This window comes from Danio rerio, chromosome 11, assembly GCF_052040795.2.
Source record: "Danio rerio strain M-AB ecotype USA chromosome 11, GRCz13ab, whole genome shotgun sequence".
In the NCBI taxonomy this organism is placed as follows: domain Eukaryota; kingdom Metazoa; phylum Chordata; class Actinopteri; order Cypriniformes; family Danionidae; genus Danio; species Danio rerio.
Genome location: NC_141031.1, coordinates 41,748,115 through 41,767,698, shown reverse-complemented (window position 1 = coordinate 41,767,698; position 19,584 = coordinate 41,748,115). Strand labels below are relative to the sequence as shown.

Below are 19,584 nucleotides of genomic sequence, written 5' to 3'. Positions count from 1 at the left end.
CATATCTGGTGAACTGTCAGCTGTCAAAGTGTCATTTTATACTTGCTGTCTTCAAGATTTGCCTCGGGTCAACATCAGTGACGTCCACTGCCTGACTGAGATGAACTCTATTGCACAGGGGTTGAGAAGTGCTGTAGTGCATTCAACATACAGCAGATACTACATGCAAAACCATGTACAATATGCACTCATTTTAGTTGGGTGCAATTTTGAATTTCAGCATGCCTTTTTCAATATGCATTTAACTCTGTCAAAGATAAATAAATTTGTAAGAATTTTAAGATGTTGTTAGGTTTCACCAAAAGTTGCCTATTTGTCTAAGTGCTTAAAGGGAAAGTTCACCCAAAAATGAAAAACAAAATAAATAAATCTCATTATTTACTTACCCTCATGTAGTTCAATATATTTATGGGTTTATTTTTTTCTGTTGGACACAAAAGAAGATAGTTTTAAAAATGTTACTTGTAACCACCTTCTTCCTTAGTAGAAAAGACAACTATTGAAATCAATAGTTACACATTTTCAGCATTATTCAAAATAATTTTTAGCATTATTCTTCTTTTTTATTCAACAGAAGAAACTAAAACGTGTCTAAAACCTTTCGAGGCAAACAAACAAATGGTGTGCAGATTTTAATTTATGGTTAAAATATCTCTCTAAAATACCTGAGAAGGTATTCACAGAGAAGGCTTAAGTGTATTTCCAAGACTAAAATATAAGTCTAAATTGTGTGTGTGTGTGTGTGTGTGTGTGTGTGTGTGTGTGTGTGTGTGTGTTTGCGTGTGTGTGTACATATATATATATATATATATATATATATATATATATATATATATATATATATATATATATATATATATATATATATATACATACATACATACATACATACATATATATATATATATATATATATATATATATATATATATACATACATACATATATATATATATATATATATATATATATATATATATATTTTTTTTTATATATATATATATATATATATATATATATATATATATATATATATATATATATATATATATATATATATATATATATATATATATATATATTAGTGTCCTAACTTTCTCCCATCCTTTTTTTTTTCATTTATAAAAATACCTAAATAATGTAAATTCATTGTTGATCATTTATTCCCCCTCATGTGGGGAAAATTTATAGGGGGGATAACATTTCTGACTTCAACTGAGCTAAGGTACCTGGCAGGCACAGGACGTCAATATGACATCAGATTGTTATTGCACCCCAACATCGTGGGGACATAGATAAAGTTGTTGCATGGGGACGAAATGATAATCAGAATCCAACATCAGGCCAACCTCAAAGTCCAACATAAAATCAACCAAATATCAACGTCTAATAATGTTAAAGCTTGACGTTGTGTGAACGTTGTCATTATGACGTCTATCAGACGCTGGATTTTGGTTGCCATTTCGGTCACTTTCCAACACAACCTAAAATCAATCAAATATCAACATCATTTGATGTCATTACTGGATGTAAAAACAACAATGTCCTTAGACGTTGGATAGACACTGAATTTTGGTCACCTGACATCACAACCTAAATCCAGGGCTTGATTTGTGCCAGAACACGCCGAAATCTGCCCTCCTCCCCCGTCCACTGTTCACTTTCACTTTGTTCCGCAACTCCACAACCCTCTTCGATCCGCAACAACCAACCCCCGCCCTGGCACTTAACTTACGTCCATGACACCCCGCTATAACCACCCCCATCTTTCATGCTCGACACCTCTACATCCTCAGGTAGCATGCCAGATCTGTTACCCCGATCTGTTCCAGGACCTCGCGATTCACATATTAACCACTGTAATGTAATGTGATTAGATTACAATTTTCCAGTAGTAATCAGTAACTGGTAATCGATTACTTTTTCAAAGTAACTTACCCAACACTGCTGGGTAGATATTGAATTTTGGTCACCTGACATCACAACCTAAATCTAACCTAATATCACATTCATATGATGTTGTGTGCTTGCTGGGTATTATTCTAGCCCAGTTTGTGCTGCTTACAGTGCTATTAGCCTTTAGCCACTTATATGTACAAACGCATCTGAAAAAAGCACAAATGTCAAGGCACATCAGAACGTCTCCAGTCCCTCAAAACACCCGCAGACCCCAGAGGGTTAACTGATCTGCATCTCCAGGCTCTGTGTGATCTCTGACAGAGAAAATCCCAGCAGGGAAGGCCTGTATCTCGGCCCGCTGCTTCTGTCCAGTGTCTACATCGCGCACTTGCTGTAGCGTAAAGCTAATGAAGTCGTTTAATCTACCTGAACGCTCCCACAGGGGCGTCCCACTTTAATTATGTTCTTAAACGTCTCTCACAGGCACTAATAGGCAGAAATGAAACATGGCACCGCGTTAACAAATCCTGCTGGAAGAAGGGACCTGAGCACAGATATTAAAAACTTCACGGCTGGCATTAATTTTAGCGGCGGCCGAGGTGCGCTAGCTGTGTAGCAGAGCGAGGCCATGATTAGACGCCGCTTCAGTTGGCACAGAGCATACAGAGCATTTATCTACATTTTTGCTGCAGTTGGCTTTGCAAAAGCAGTCACACGGCTGATTTCAATTGCCTTTATTATATCTTGAAGTTGACACAATATTAGGCTGCTTATTTTTGTGGACAAAGGTTAAAAGAGTAAAACTGCTTACGTAAGTGTAGTCCTAATTTGCATTTAATTCTAATTTAATATAAACATTTCTGTACTGCAAAAGGCTTTTTTTCCCCCCTTAAACTTGTTAAAGTAAATTCAGGAAATAGCTACATATATATTTTTTTATTTAATAACACAAATTGCAAATTGTATTCTATTTTTCATTCTTTAAAATGTATTATATTATATATATTTATTTATTATTTATTATATATGTATAAATTATATTATAAAATTTGACGTATTATTCTTTATTTATGTTGCAATAAACTTAGCAAAAATGTTATTATGCATACTTTAATGCAATTTTTGAATGCATTTATATGAAAAAAATGCGTTTTTTCAAATAAATGTAGTCAGATTATACATATTCTTTTTATTTAATTCTATAAAAAATGATGTATTATTCTACTTTTCTGGTGCAATAAACTTTTCTGTATTTAAACTGCCAAATGCATTTTTTTAAATTTTTAAAAATGTATTCAGACTATAAATATATTTTTATTTAACTATATAAAACGTAGTATTTTTTAATCTATCTATCCATCCATCCTTTTATCCATAAAAAAGCTAAAATAATTAATAATATATGAAATTATCTCTATCTATCTATCTATCTATCTATCTATCTATCTATCTATCTATCTATCTGTCTGTCTGTCTGTCTGTCTGTCTGTCTGTCTGTCTGTCTGTCTGTCTGTCTGTCTGTCTGTCTGTCTGTCTGTCTGTCTGTCTGTCTGTCTATCTGTGGATAAAGTTGGTTAGTTGAACATTTAAAAACATTACAGTTTGTTCTCAAAACAAAATGTTATTTGCAATTAGTTAAAAACAACAAAACACAACAAGTAAACAAGTAAAACACAATAAACAAGTAAAACACAATAAAAACAAGTCAGACATATTCTAAAGAATGTTTTATATATAAAACAGTAATATTCTGTGAAGAAACATATTCTATTACAGTTTTTGTGCAAAAACCCAGTATTTCACTGTAAAAATATATTTTTTTGTATTCAAGTTTTCTATATTCTGCAGTTTCTGTATTCAAGTTTAATATTTACAAATGTTACCTGTCATGTTTACAAATTAACAACTAAATGGTATTTATGAGTTACAGTTAAAAACAACAAATGATGTAAAACACTGTAAAATTACTGTAAAAAAGCCATATTCCACAGACTGTAATAAAACTGTAATATTGTGTAAAAAAAACGCATTCTGAATTTATTCATCAAAATATTCCACATTAACAGAATATTTACAGAATATTAGTTTTAGTGAAAAATTGACAGTATTTTACTGTTGAATATGGCCTTTTTATGGCCTCCTTATTTTGAGCATATTGATACTGGCAAATATGCCACAACAGTTACCTAACCGCACCCCTGATTTTTTTCCCCCAACCCTAACTATATTGTTCTGGAGAGATGGACAGACAGACCAATATGTTTTATACAAATTAATATTATTTGATGAACTGAAAAAATGTAAGGAGACAAGGTAAACAATCCCATTTTAGGGCGTACACACACAGTTGCCTTGATCTGTGCCGAAGCACACTTGTCCCTCTTCCCTCTCCCGTGACAGCCTGCACTCACATTGCATTACGTCATCGAAGATGCGCTGTTCAGTTTAACAGAAGAGAAGCGCTCTCGCTCAGCACAGTGGACATTGCTTTGGTTATTTCGTTTTGTATTATTTTTGGTCGTTTGGGATGCAGTGACGCTTAGTCAAATATTTTGCTGAACAGAACCACCACTTTTGACGCTCATAAATTATCATAAAAAGTCCAGCGAGGGGTTTGTGTCTCTGACAAAACTATGACAGATCGTGTTCATTGAAAAGTAAGAATGATTAATAAATCCATATGAAGCACTCTCTAAAAAACGGTGATGCGTCTTCAGTTTCACTTTGCACTCACACTACAATTGTACCGTGCCAAAGCCCAAGCGAACAAAGCTCTGGCACACCTCTTCCAACCGGGCAAGAGTAGATCAACTGAACTGCACCTGGGCCTGATTCGGAGCACTCACACATGTCAAACAAACCGGGAAACGCAAGGTTATCATTTCCAGGGTCATCATGACTCTGAACATTTCAATAGCTAATCATTTCAACGCTCCTGCTGTGATCACATTTCTCATTCTGGGATCGGGTTGGGAAAACATCTACAAAGTTCAGCGTTCAGCAGGTGTTCCTGTCAGCATTGTGCAACAATCAGCGAATGACAATATTCCAGCAGTGTTTTCCTATGGAGCACATCAACTGCGGCCACATCAAATGCGACAAACGCAACTCTGTTAATGAGCATTAAATGGCGGCTAATTGTTTGATTGAATTGCTGTCACCTATCTAAGCGTGTCTAATTGAAGAGCGCGGAGCGAGGCGTTTACAGAGCCGCTGATAATAAAAAAAAAGAGCCATCCAAAATGAAAAACCCTGGTGTTTTGTGTGTGGCAATTACCAGAGAAACGCAGAGCGAGCTTTTTTTGTTTTGTTCTTCAGTCTTTACATGGACTTGATCTATCTTATGAAGTTGCTGTGATGCCGCAGCTTTGTGGATTTTATCACACGGCCCGTTTGTTGCATAAGAACAATGGCAATGCAAATAGGCTGATAAGGCATTCGGGAGGCAGGCCTGTGATTTCACATCCACACAGTTTGGTTTAAATGAGCTGGATGCGCGAAATAAAGCCGCAATCTGAAAATCGGATTATATAATGCCTTTAATAATTTCTCGCATTATCAACCCGGCACTGTCATTCATGTCCCTCCGGTGTCATTATTAATGCATGCCAATGTATGAATTATAATGCAAAATATAGACTGAATAAATGAATGCAGCTTTTGTTTGTCTGCTCGAAAGCTTTTATTATTTCTGATACAATACAGCATTTAAAGAGCTGAAATTGTAACGGCATGTTCTTGGAAAAAATAAGATATCTTCTAAGTATATCTCAGTGGATAAAAGGGATGGACGTTTGCCTTAGAAAACATGACCTGTTTTTTGATAAATATACCAAAATATATTAATTTAGTTTATCTGTAAAGTGTTTTAGAACTTTTTGGAGAGTCTAGACTCCTTTATTGAATTAATTGGAAATATCTATATAATCTATATACATAGTCTGAATTATTAACCCATTATTCTTTTTTAAATGTTTCCGAGTTGATGTTTAAAAGAGCAAGGAAATTTTCACAGTAGTCTGATCTGAAGAAGAAAGTCTTATTTGTTTTATTTCGGCAAGAATAAAAGCAGTTTTTAGTTTTTAAAGAAACAATTTTAAGGTCAAAATTAGTACCCTTTAAGCTATATATTTTTTTTGATAGTGTACAGAACAAACCATCATTATACAATAACTTGCCTAATTACCCTAACCTGCCTAGTTCATCTTATTAACTTAAGTCAATCAGTTATTAGAAATGAGTTATTAAAACTATTATGTTTAGAAATGTGTTGAAAAAAAAAATCATCTTTTTGTTAAACAGAAACTGGGGGAAAAAAATAATTCAGGGGGGCTAATACTTCTGACTTTAACTATATACAGTATATACAGTGTGTGTGGATATATATATATATATATATATATATATATATATATATATATATATATATATATATATATATATATATATATATATATATATACTGTATATATATATATATATATATATATATATATATATATATATATATGTGTGTGTGTGTGTGTGTGTGTGTATATACATACATACACACACACACACACACACACACACACACACACACACAATATATATATATATATATATATATATATATATATATATATATATATATATATATATATATATATATATTCACTTGTTTTTGTTCTAAAATGTATTGACTTATTTTTGAGTTCATGTATTATTATTATTGACATTATTATTATTATTAGATTATTTATATTCACTTTTAACATTTTTATTTAATTATTTATTTTTTTGTTTTTGTTCTAATGTGTATTGAGTTATTTTTAGGTTCATGTACTATTATTATTATTATTATTCTTTATTTTGTAAAAGTATTCCGTTTTAAAAATTTTGACATTGTCTTAACCTATAATAATATACAATGACAATATTTAAATGCTGTTCACACAGAAAAAAAAATGCAAAGAAAAACAAAAAATATAATTAAATATTTTGCACTGTTTTTAAATATCCATCTGCAAACACCTTTTGAAATGAAATGAATTAAACAAAATAAATAATACTGAAACAGTTTGGTTCATGGTGCTTCTAAGTGCTGAAGCTAATGTAAAGACAACACTCAAAGTACACTTTTAAGTGTTTTTCCTCACACAGCAATTTGAGTTGATAGATGTCATTCATAAAAATTTTAAATCCAGAAATCTCCACTTCCACACACCCACAGAGTTTTATTCATATTATATTTTGAAGGTTTTAACATTCTGATTTATGGAGTTTCAAAAAAAAATCCCCTGTAAAAACCTTGACTGTAATATGCCAAAAAAAAAAAAGGAAAATGAGTTTAAAATTTCTTCTTGACTCATGAATCCAATGAACCTGAAACAAATGTCTTTTTTGTCAAATGTCCAGATTTTTGAGCTTGTAATCTATGCAAATGAGCACATGATGAATAATAAAACCCTGCCTTGTTTAAATACAGAAATATAACATTTAAAAAGTCTAGGGGGACATATGGTAATGCAATACAGAGTACGGACGGAGTAAATGAACAGTTATTGTTTGTCCGCACGACTGTTTCCAGACCATTCCTGATACCAATGAGAACGACGCGCTGTAGCTCCGTCTTGTCGAGATAAAATTTGTGGGTTTATATGGTGCTCTTTTCCCAGCACCATTCCTGCATGGTGTTTGGACAGATTAAACAGCATCTCCACAATGGCGTGTGGGGCTTTAATATTGTCCACTGGAGCTCCCTGTTTTCCTCGTTTAATCCCTGTGTAATATGTTGGCCAGAAAACCCTCACGCCGTACACAATGAACGGCCGGCTAAGACACAAAAAAAGGCTAATTAGTGGTCCACCCCTTCCACTCCACCCTCATGCAAATCCTCATTCTCTCCATTTTTTAGCAGGCGCTGTATATCTGGGTTTGTTATCAGGGCCACCAATGTGTTGTCGGCTGCTATTGTCCTGCTGTTTTTGACATACAATGTGGCTGTACAAAAAATGTAAATTACTTTTTGCATTTTAACCTTGATATTGCAGACATATAGGAGTTGTGGTTTCAGTTTAAGTTAGGCTTTGTGTTACTGAATGCTAAACATTGCCACTATTTGGGCTTTTCTGTCACTAGAAAACCAATGAAATCATGTCGGATGTATTGGATTTAGAAAAGTAGCAAGCAATGTAAAATATAGAGAGTGTTTTTACATTTATTGTTTATTGCATAGGATGAAAGTATTCATGTAAGATTCGTCATATAGTATATTATCCTATATATATTATAGTATTATTTTACTGCAATTATTATTACGTTTTTAATTTTCACATTCACATTATTTTTACTATTGTTTTACTGCATTTACCAAGGGAGATCTTTGACATTTCAAGTCACGCACACGAAGATGTTCACATGCATGATTCAAAATGTCAAAGACTTCCCCAATAAATAAAAACATGTACAATCCAGGGTATATATAACATATTATATTACTAAAAACTACAATTTAGAATCTATTCACAGAGAAAACAGTTACTTTACACTGTAAAGTTGTCCACTATATTACTATTTTTACTGAATTTGTGATTGATTAATATAGTCTTGTTGCACTTTTTTATTTACTACATTTTATTTTGAATAAACTATTAAATCATCAGCACAACTCGAGTAAAACATTAAAAGTGTCTTTAATTTGAAATTTAGCCTTAATGACTTTAATAGTTAAAAACAAATTTTCAAACCCAATTTCATGGTAAAACATAATTATTGTAAATTATTGGTATGGATTCTTTTAATATTATTTATTTAAAAAATATTAGATTTTCATAAAAAAATTATATTTTAAAAGGTTGAAATAACCAAACTGGAAAACTTTTATTCATTCAAATTTCAGTTCAAATTTTCAAAAACCTACAATACATATTTCATACGTTAATAAAATAATCAAATAAATAAAATGCATTAATAAATTATATATATATATATATATATATATATATATATATATATATATATATATATATATATATATATATATATATATATATATATATATATATATATATATATATATATAAAACAAATAAACAAATCAATCAAGTATATTTTCTGTAAAGTCCAATTTTTTATTAAACCTGAAAAACTCCTTATAGAATACGTCCAAATTTTGTTTGTTGTTCATTCAATTTGTTCGTTCATTCAAAGAATTAATCAATATAGGATTATTTTTTGTGGTAGTTGTCAAATGTTTTGTTACACCTGATCACCTCCTTATAGAATGCATCCAAATTTTGTTTGTTCGTTCTTTCAATAATAAAATAAAATAAATGCATTAATAAATAAATAATTTCAACAATTAAATTAATAAAAAAAATTAAAAAAAAAAAAAAATATATATATATATATATATATATATATATATATATATAAATGTACAATAAATAAATAAACAAATAAATGAATGAATGAATGAATTAATTAATTAATTAATTAATAGGATTATTTTTTTGTAGTAATTGTCAAATTTTTTATTAAACCTAATCAATTCCTTATAATACACGTCCAAATTTTGGTAGCTCATTCATTAATAAAATAAAATAAAAATAAAAGTATTAATAAATCAATAATTTCCATATATATATATATATATATATATATATATATATATATATATATATATATATATATATATATATATATATATATATATATATATCAACTAAACCAACCAACTAATCAAATCAATAAATCAAATCAATTAATTAATTTTATTTTTTTTTTTGTGGTAGCCATTAAATTTTTTTTTATTAAACCTGATAAACTTCTTAAAGACTAAGTCCAAATTTAGTGTCTGTTATTTTACATTCAATACCAGCTTAATAAAACATAAGCGTGCTTTTATAAAGCAAAGCCCAACATTAATATCCTTTGCATGATTTAAGCAAGTTATACCTAACCGATTGGTTCCCCTGTACAAAGCCACATTCTTTACATCTCTCAAATCCCATTATACTTTTCCTTGTTTAGAGAATTATTATTACCTGTCTATGTATGACAAGATCCAATCTGTCTTCTTAGTAAATCCTGCTTCAAGGCACATGATGTAAAGTAATATATATTAAAACTCTGCATCCCTGTTTCTTTGCCGTCATTGGATTGCACGCTGTCAGAAAATAAATATCATTATCTAAGAGTGACAGTCCAAAGCGTTGTGAAATCTCCTCGTGAAAGCAGCGAGATGTCGAACAATCACAGGCACACGCGAGATTTTACGGAGGAGTTTATAATTATAATCTGTGAGAGCTTGAAAAGTGGATAAATTGGCGTCTGGGATTGTGAAAAGCCGGCCTCTCCAACAATGTACAGTAGCTTTTGAAAATCAGCTAATGTCAGAAAATGTTAGGAAGTCAGACTTCGAGGCTTTTAACAAAACTCCACCACGAACAAAAGACTTCAATAAACAGCTGTGAACTCTGAGCCCGTCACAATGAAGAAGCGCTATCTCGACTTGGACAATGCACGGCATTCTTGTTAAACGGCGCTTTGTGCACTTGCAATCTTTTCCACGTTTTGTTATTGTGTTTCAAAGACGTTTATAAAGGATGTGCCTTTAAACTGGATTTCTGCTTAGAAAAGTGTTTAGCACAGTAATGGAATCGTATATATACAGTGGAAGTCATAATTATTAGCCCTCTTGTGAATTTTTTTGCTTTTTCAAATATTTCCAAAATATTTTTTCTCCTAGAGAAAGTCTTTTTTGTTTTATTTTGGCTGGAATAAAAGCGTTTTTTAAACCATATTAAGGTCATTATTATTAGCCCCCTTAAGCAATTTTTTTCGATTTATCGACAGAACAAACCATGATTATACAATGATTTGCCTAGTTAACCTAATTAGTTAAGCCTTTTAATGTCACTTTAAGCTGTATAGAAGTGTCTTGAAAAATATCTAGTCAAATATTATTTACTGTCATTCATTCATTCATTTTTTTGTCGGCTTAGTCTCTTTATTAATCCGGGGTCGCCACAGCGGAATGAACCACCAACTTATCCAGCAAGTTTTTACGCAGCGGATGCCCTTCCAGCCGCAACCCATCTCTGAGAAACATCCACACACACACTCATACACTACGGACAATTTAGCTTACCCAATTCACCTGTACCACATGTCTTTGGACTGTGGGGGAAACCGGAGCACCCGGAGGAAACCCACGCGAAGGCAGGGAGAACATGCAAACTCCACACAGAAATGCCAACTGAGCCGAGGTTTGAACCAGCAACCCAGCGACCTTCTTGCTGTGAGGCGACAGCACTTCTGCGCCACTGCTTCCCCCTACTGTCATCATGGCAAAGAGAAAATAAATCAGTTATTAGAAGTGAGTTATTAAAACTAATAGGATTAGAAATGTGTTGAAAAAATCTTTCTGTTAAACAGAAATAGGGAAAAAAAATATGGGGGCTTAATTCGGGGGACTGTTCCATAAACCAAGTTTAGAGAAAAGGCCAGGATTATTCTGTTAAGTCAGGTTTATTGCAGTTTTTATCTATTGGTTTGGCTCATTTCTTGAAACAGGAATTACAAATGGCAAATGTTCACAACAGAATTGATTTTCTTATTCATTTCATCAAATTGCAAATGTCTAAATACAACTTTCAAATGATTAAGTACAGTCAATTACTTAATTTCCAAATAAATAGATCTAGCTGATCTAAACTGATGCCGAAAACAGGCTTCCAGTGTGCGTAGTTTCAGGTGCTGCACATCTTGTGTCTTCACACCATAAACAATAAAGACAGTGGGACCACTCTTCATCAATGGAAACCTCAAGGCCACTGGATATTTGACATTGCTACATGATGATGTGTTTCCCTCTTTATGCACTGAAGCTGGCACGTTCCCTGAGTTTTTCCAGCAAGATGGTGCACCACCACATTATGGGTGTCAGGTCATTCCTAGATGAACGGTTTCCTGAAAAGTGGATTGGTCTTCGTGGGCCAGTTGAATGACCCCCAAGGTCTCCCGATCTGACCCCCTTGGACTTTTATCTTTGGGGTCATCTGAAGGCAATTGTCTATGGTGTAAATATAAATGATGTGCAGCACCTGAAACTACAGATACTGGAAGCCTGTGCTGGCATTTCTCCTGCGGTGTTGCTATCAGTGTGTGAAGAGTGTGAGAAGAAGGTTGCATTGACCATCCAACACAATGGGCAGCACACTGAGCATATTTTATAAGTGGTCAGAAACTTGTAAATAACTCATGAAATAATAAAGCTACGTTAAACCCAAGCACACCATTGTTTTTCTTGTGAAATTCCCTATAAGTTTGATGTGTCAAATGACCCTCTTCCCATTAAAAAAAACAAAAGTTGGATCACCACACATCTTGAAAAGTTTGCCCCCTCACATATACTAATTTGCCACAAACAGGACATTAATATCATCAACCATTCCCATTTTATGAAGGTGTATCCATATAAATGCCCAACCCTGTATAAATACATATATATTTATTAGTCCTGTTGTTTGGATTAGCCTTAAACTGATTTGATTAGCCACTTTCAAGTATATTCGGGTATTGTTCATACTTAAATACAATTACTATTCATTCATTCATTTTCTTGTCAGCTTAGTCCCTTTATTAATCCGGGGTCGCCACAGCGGAATAAACCGCCAACTTATCCAGCAAGTTTTTACGCAGCGGATGCCCTTCCAGCCGCAACCCATCTCTGGTAAACATCCACACACACATTCACACACACAGTCATACACTACGGACAATTTAGCCTACCCAATTCACCTGTACTGCATGTCTTTGGACTGTGGGGGAAACCGGAGCACCCGGAGGAAACCCACGCGAACACAGGGAGAACGTGCAAACTCCACAAAGAAACGCCAACTGAGCCGAGGTTCAAACCAGCGACCCAGCGACCTTCTTGCTGTGAGGCGACAGCACTACCTACAGCGCCACTGCCTCGCCCATACAATAACTAATGAAACCTTATTGTAAAGTGCGACCAATATTTACTATAATATATAATACTGTAATCAAAGTTTGTCAAAGTCTTAAAATGTAAAATTCACAATGTTCAATACCTCAAAAAAAAAATGCAGGTATAAAAGCTGTCACTATAATAGTACACACTTATACCTAAAGGGTCCATATTGGAACATTTAAAGGTTCACATTTCATCCTAAAACGTACAAAAGTCTTAAATTTTTAAGTTACAAACACACACCTCTGGGGTACACTCTAGGTACAAATATGTATTTTTCTAAGTGTCAGCTTTTGTACCGTTATTTTTGAGTGCAGAAGAGTATCTCCTGATTGTAAACCACAGCACAGCATCACCCAAACGGGATTGTTTTGCATGGAAGCCTGTTTACAAGCGCTCATGAATAAGTTTGCCCTCAGCGGCGGCTGAACATGTGGAGAAGACGCTCTCCCTTGAATCTAAGTAGGTTAAATCAAGTTGCCAAATGGAGTGGATTTGACAAGGCTCCTGCTACCCCAATGAGCATGAAGCATCTTATCTCCTCTGAAATGGATATTTTCCCAGCATTTTCACGCTGGACCGGAAGGCCCGGGAGCAACGGCTGCCACCGAAACCCAAAACAGAGCTGACAGGAGTGAGATGTGAAGACAGAGCTCCTGTTTTGATCAGCATTTAAGACAAGACACTGCAGGTGAACATACTGTAAAAAAATAAAAAATAAAATAAAAAATTCCCCAGTACCTTTTCATTTTGAGTTGCATTTTGAGTTCTTGATCTTTTTTCCAACATCTCTTAACCTTGAAGAGTTCAAAAAATTGACTTGTATTATAATTTTTTAAAAATATTTATTTGTGATGATTTTCTCAAGCTTTAACAAAACATTTTGTACATTTAAAGTTGTAACTTTCCCCCCATTTTCGAACATTGCCGCCGAAATAAATTAGCAAACAAATAAAATTAAAATACAATTACAACAGGAATAAATAAAAGTATAGCAAAATTGAAAATATTGTTAATAATAGTAAATAATTAAATAATATATATATATATATATATATATATATATATATATATATATATATATATATATATATAGTAAATTAATAAAAAATAAATAAATAAACTTAAAAAAAAAATTTCAAATAAATAATTACCTACAGTACATGATAATACAAATCAATATTCTGTTACATTTATAGTGGTCTTTTACATAAATATCAAACTAAATATAATATAAACATATTGGTGATCACAGTTAAACCTGTTTGCACAGATTTATTTATATAAATCAGTTAAAGGAGAGAGTCTTCCTTTTCCCAAAACATGTAATCATAGGTTGCCATGTCTCATAAAATTTTTGGACTGATCCCTTCATTAAATACTTAATTTTCTCTAATTTCAAATATAAAATCAGATCACACATCCACATTGAAGCTTTAGGTGAAGCTGACTTTTATTATAATTTTTAATAGTTTAAATTGATATATCATGTGGGTTGGTGTTGTATATTATGCTACGAAAACCTTGTGATAAACTGCCAGCACATGTTCTGTTAGTTTAGAGGCTTATTCCTCTCTATTTTATTTCTTCTACATTATATTATTTAAAACTACTGAAATGTCGATAAAAGTCACTTTGTTAATTTTCAACATCAAAAGTCAACAGAGCAGAGATCGACATCCCATAATGCAATTCATAACTGCAAATAAATGGAAAACACTTGTGTGTAACAAAATATGTTGTTCATTAATATATATTTTTACAGTATAGAGAAAAAATAACTAACAGTGATCACCATACACTGCAAATAAATGATTATCCTATTATAAATTTGGTTTTGTTCCTAGTTTAAAGATCTGTTTTTTTGTTTTGTTTTGTTTTTCTTTAGAACAAGCAAAATAATCTGCCGGTTGGTTGAGTAAAAAAATCAAAAAAAAACAACATTATTTTTCTAACTTTAGCTGTAGGTTATTTAGCAGGAAAAACTCACTTATTTTTGTCTTTTATTTCCGTGTATATACACACTTGAAGTCAAAATTAATAGCCCTCTTTTGAATTTATTATTATCATTTTAATAATTCCAAATGATGTTTAATAGAGCAAGAAAATTTTCACAGTATGTCTCATAATATTTTGTCTTCTGGAGAAACTCTTGATTGTTTTATTTCGGCTAGAATAAAAGCAGTTTTTATTTTTTTTAAAAGCCATTTTAAGGCCAAAATTATTAGCACCTTTATAATTTTTTGATTATAAAGTCTACAGAATAAACCATCATTATACAATAACTTGCTTAATTACCCTAACCTGTCTAGTTAACCTAATTGACATAGTTAAGTCTTTAAATGTCACTTTAAGCTGTATAAATGTCTTGAACAATATCTAGTCAAATATTATTTACTGTCATCATGCAAAGATCAAATAAATCAATTAGAAATTATTAGAAATTAGAAATGAGTTATTAAATTAGAAATGAGTTATTAAAACTATTATGTTTAGAAATGTGTTTAAAACACAAACACACACACACACACACACACACACACACACACACACACACACACACACACACACACACACACATATATTATATAATTATATAATTATATATATATATATATATATATATATATATATATATATATATATATATATATATATATATATATATATATATATATATATATATTTATATAACATAATATATAAAATAAATAAAGGTACATTTGGCAAATTATGGATGAACATAACCCTCTTAAAAAAAATCCAGGTTATGAAAAAAACTGAAACATACAAAAAAAAAAAAAGATATTTTGAAGAATGTTGGAAAAACAGCAATTGACTTCCATTATAGTATCTTTTGTTACTAATATGGATGTTAATGGCTTCTTTTTCCTTCAGACTTTCTTGGAGAAAAGCACCAGGAAGTTTAACATTGTGGGTGAAATGTCCCTTTAAAAATTGTAAACATATTTTGTAATGCAAGTTTTCTAAAGTAATACGTTTCATGATGCAAATGAGCCATTGTTTCATTAAATATGCAGTAATTTGCATACACTACATTCAATTACAATACATTTATCCATTAGATGAAGTCAGGTTTAACAATCTGTATGAAAATATACATATTAGAAAATACATCAAAAAATAATGCAAACGGCCACATTTACACTTTTTTTTTTTGATAAATAAAATGTTTGTAATCAGTTAAATTATGAATGAACATAACCCTCTGTATAAAAAACAATGCAGAATACAGACATGAATAAAACTGATTTTCATTTAATTTTGCCCTTTTTGTTTGAGAAAACAGCCTTTATAAATGTGTTGCAGTTCAAATCCACACACACAGCCTGATAAAGTGTGACAAAAGAAACACTTAAAAGTGCATTCTGGATGCTTTCTTTAAATCAGACTGAATTTATAATAGATGTGCATGAAAAAAACGATGTTTCTGCCTGCAGGATCTTGCTTTGAGTTCATCGGTTAAAGAAAAACGTGAAGCCTTTTGACATTTTCTATTGCTACGACATGCAATCCTTCCACTATGCTCTGCGCCCGAGGCCTCCCGAGTGGTAAACTAAGCCTTTTTTTTTATTTCTGGAATTGTCCAACAGCAGCGTCACCGAGATGTGCGTGACTAGAAGAGGCCGTGTTCACAGAGAGAATTAGCACAGCGACCCAGTTTGGACACCACTGCGGCTCAGACACTTAACCTTTACTGACTCGAGCAGACAGCCGCAGCACTTTAGGAAGGAGCCGGAGCAAAAGAAATGGATTGCCGTGAGTGCTATTAGCCACAGATCGAGCAGAAAATTACCTGACAGCGTATGAGTTTGTGGCGGTTTGAGTAATACGTTCAAAACAAGAGCGCGTCGCCGTGCGGGCAACATGAGGGAAATTGAATTAATAACAATTCTGCAGCATTTAGTCATCTATCCTGTGAAAAATACAGTCTGTGGCTGCTGATCATTGCAATGCAGTGAGAAGTGCAAGACTGAGATGGTGAAATGCATGCATAAAGTTAGCAGCAATTTTAAATAGTTTAACACGGATGTAATGTACCATTCAATGATGATCAGGATAAGCTTAAACCCTGATTTGGAATTTAACACATCAAATAAAAGATCAAAATATCACCAGTGACTTTAAATACACAGGCATTAACCAGCCATTTATAAATGTTAAATATTAAAATGTAATCTGGTTTTAAATCTCAGATTATTTCTGTCATTTGTTGCACAACAATTTTTCAGCTTTTTGACTAAAAAATAAGAAATCACTTAGACCATGACTTGGCAATCAGCGGGAGATATAATGTTTTGCCCGTGAAGGGGGTGTTTATAAAATAAATTGAATTTAATTAAAATAATAAATAAATAAAATAAAATAATACAAATAAAATAAAATGATACAATTCAAATTACATAATAAAATAAATAAATAAAATAATAAAATAAAGCAAAATAAAACAAAACAAAATAAATAAAAAAATAATAAAACAAAATAAAACAAAATAAAATAAAATATAATAAAAAGGGGGGCATTCTCATAATGGGGAAACATTTCAGGTCTCCTGCCTTGTGTAGAGGTACACAATATTTGTTTATATCTACACATTATAAACATAATAAAACAAAATGTGAAAATTAAATAAAAATCAATTAAAAATAATAAATTAATAAATAAAATAAAATAATAAAATTAAACAATAAAATTTAATTAAATTAAATAAAACAATAATATAAAAAATGAAATAAAATTTAATAAAAAATGAAAATGTAAAAAATTAAATAAAATACAAATAAAATAATAAAATAAAATAAAAAGAATTAATTAATTAATAAACAAAACAAAAAACAAATAATTAGATAAAACAAAATAAAAGGGGGACATTCACATAATGTGGAAAAACTAATAGCGCTTCATGTACCCCGATATGAGTACAAATACTCAATATTTTTTTAAAATCTAAACTATTAGAAGAAATTATTTTTGTAATAAAATTATTAGAAGAAATAAAAAAATAATAATAAATAAATTGTTTCTATGTTCTTTAAAGCTGGTGCTGCACACACATCGTCCAATAGTAATGAGCCACTTGCCCTTAGCGCTGCAATCTTAACATTATCTGTATGGAAGATTTAAGTGACGGCCTTCTGTATTTTGCCTTTCACTTGTATGGTGGCTCTGAACTGTCAAAACACCTCTCAAAGTGTTTTTTAGATGCGAAAAAACAAACCTGATTTAAAGTTTTTATGACGGACGAAATTTTTGGAAGCAGTGTGACAATACTATAGACACATTGTGAGGTCTATTTAATCCTTTAACGTGCAAACCTTAACATGCAAAATAGTGTTTTCCAACCCTGTTCCTTAAGATACACCAACAGTACACATTTTAACCTCTTCCTAATCAAACACACCTAAATCAACTCATCAGAACATTAGAACAGACTCCAAAACTTGAAGTTAAAGGGTCAGATAGGTGAGACATCCAAAATATGTACACTACCTGACAAATGTCTTTGTCGTCGATCCAAATTGTAAAACCAACAAATAATAACTTGACTTCTAGTTGATCATTTGGAAAAGTGTCAGAAGGTAGATTTTTCAGATGAATCATCTGTTTAACTGCATCCTAATCATCACAAATACTGCAGAAGACCTAATGGAACCCGCACGGACCCAAGATTCTCACTGAAATCAGTCAAGTTTGGTGAAGGAAAAATCATGGTTTGGGGTTACATTCAGTATGGGGGCCTGCGAGAGATCTGCAGAGTGGATGGCAACTTCAACAGCCTGAGGTATCAAGACATTTGTGCTGCCCATTATATTACAAACCACAGGAGAGGGCAAATTCTTCAGCAGGATAGCGCTCCTCCTCATACTTCACCCTTCACATCAAAGTTCCGAAAAGTAAAGAAGGTGATCCAGGATTGGCCAGCCTAGTCACCAAACATAAACATTATTGAGTATGTCTGGGGTAAGATGAAGGAGGAGGCATTAAAGATGAATCGAAATAATCTTGATGAACTCTGGGAGTCCTGCAAGAACACTTTCTTTGCCATTCCAGATGACTAAATTAATAAGTGATTTGAGTCATTGCATAGATGTATGGATGCAGTCCTCCGAGCTCATGGGAGTCATACACAATATTCATTCTTTTTCTACTGCACCATAACTTTACATTCTATACTGTACATTATTTCTGTTAAGTAACAGGACTTTTGTCTAAGCCACAGGTATCAAACTCAGGTCCAAAAGGGCCGCAGCTCTGCACAGTTTAGTTCCAACCCTAATTAAACACACCTGATCAAACTAATTGAGTCCTTCAGGCTTGTTTGAAACCTACAGGTAAATGTGTTGGAGCAGGGTTGGAACTAAACTGTGCATGCTTCGGCCCTCCAGGAATTGAGTTTGACACCACTGGTCTAAGCAAAGTCAGATCTTACTGTCCTAATTAAATAATTAAAAATCAAGGCATGATCATATTTTATTTTGGTAAAATAAGCGTAATCTAGAGGCCTTTGCCTTTCATTTAAGCCACTTCGGAGGCAAAATGATCAACTAGAAGTCCATGTTATTATTTTATGTTCCTAAAACTTGGAAAGGCGACAAGACGTTTGTCAGGTAGTGTACTGTTGTTGTGCCTCCAGGAACCGGGTTGGGAAACACTGCTTTAGTCAATACTTTCCTATCCTAATA

At 32.2% G+C, this 19,584-nt stretch overlaps 1 protein-coding gene across 13 annotated transcripts in view; it reads right to left on the bottom strand.

Annotated features, from left to right (window-relative positions):
• epha8 (eph receptor A8) overlaps positions 1–19,584 on the bottom strand; it is a 336,681-nt gene that overhangs the window by 50,087 nt on the left and 267,010 nt on the right. The window lies entirely within an intron of this gene.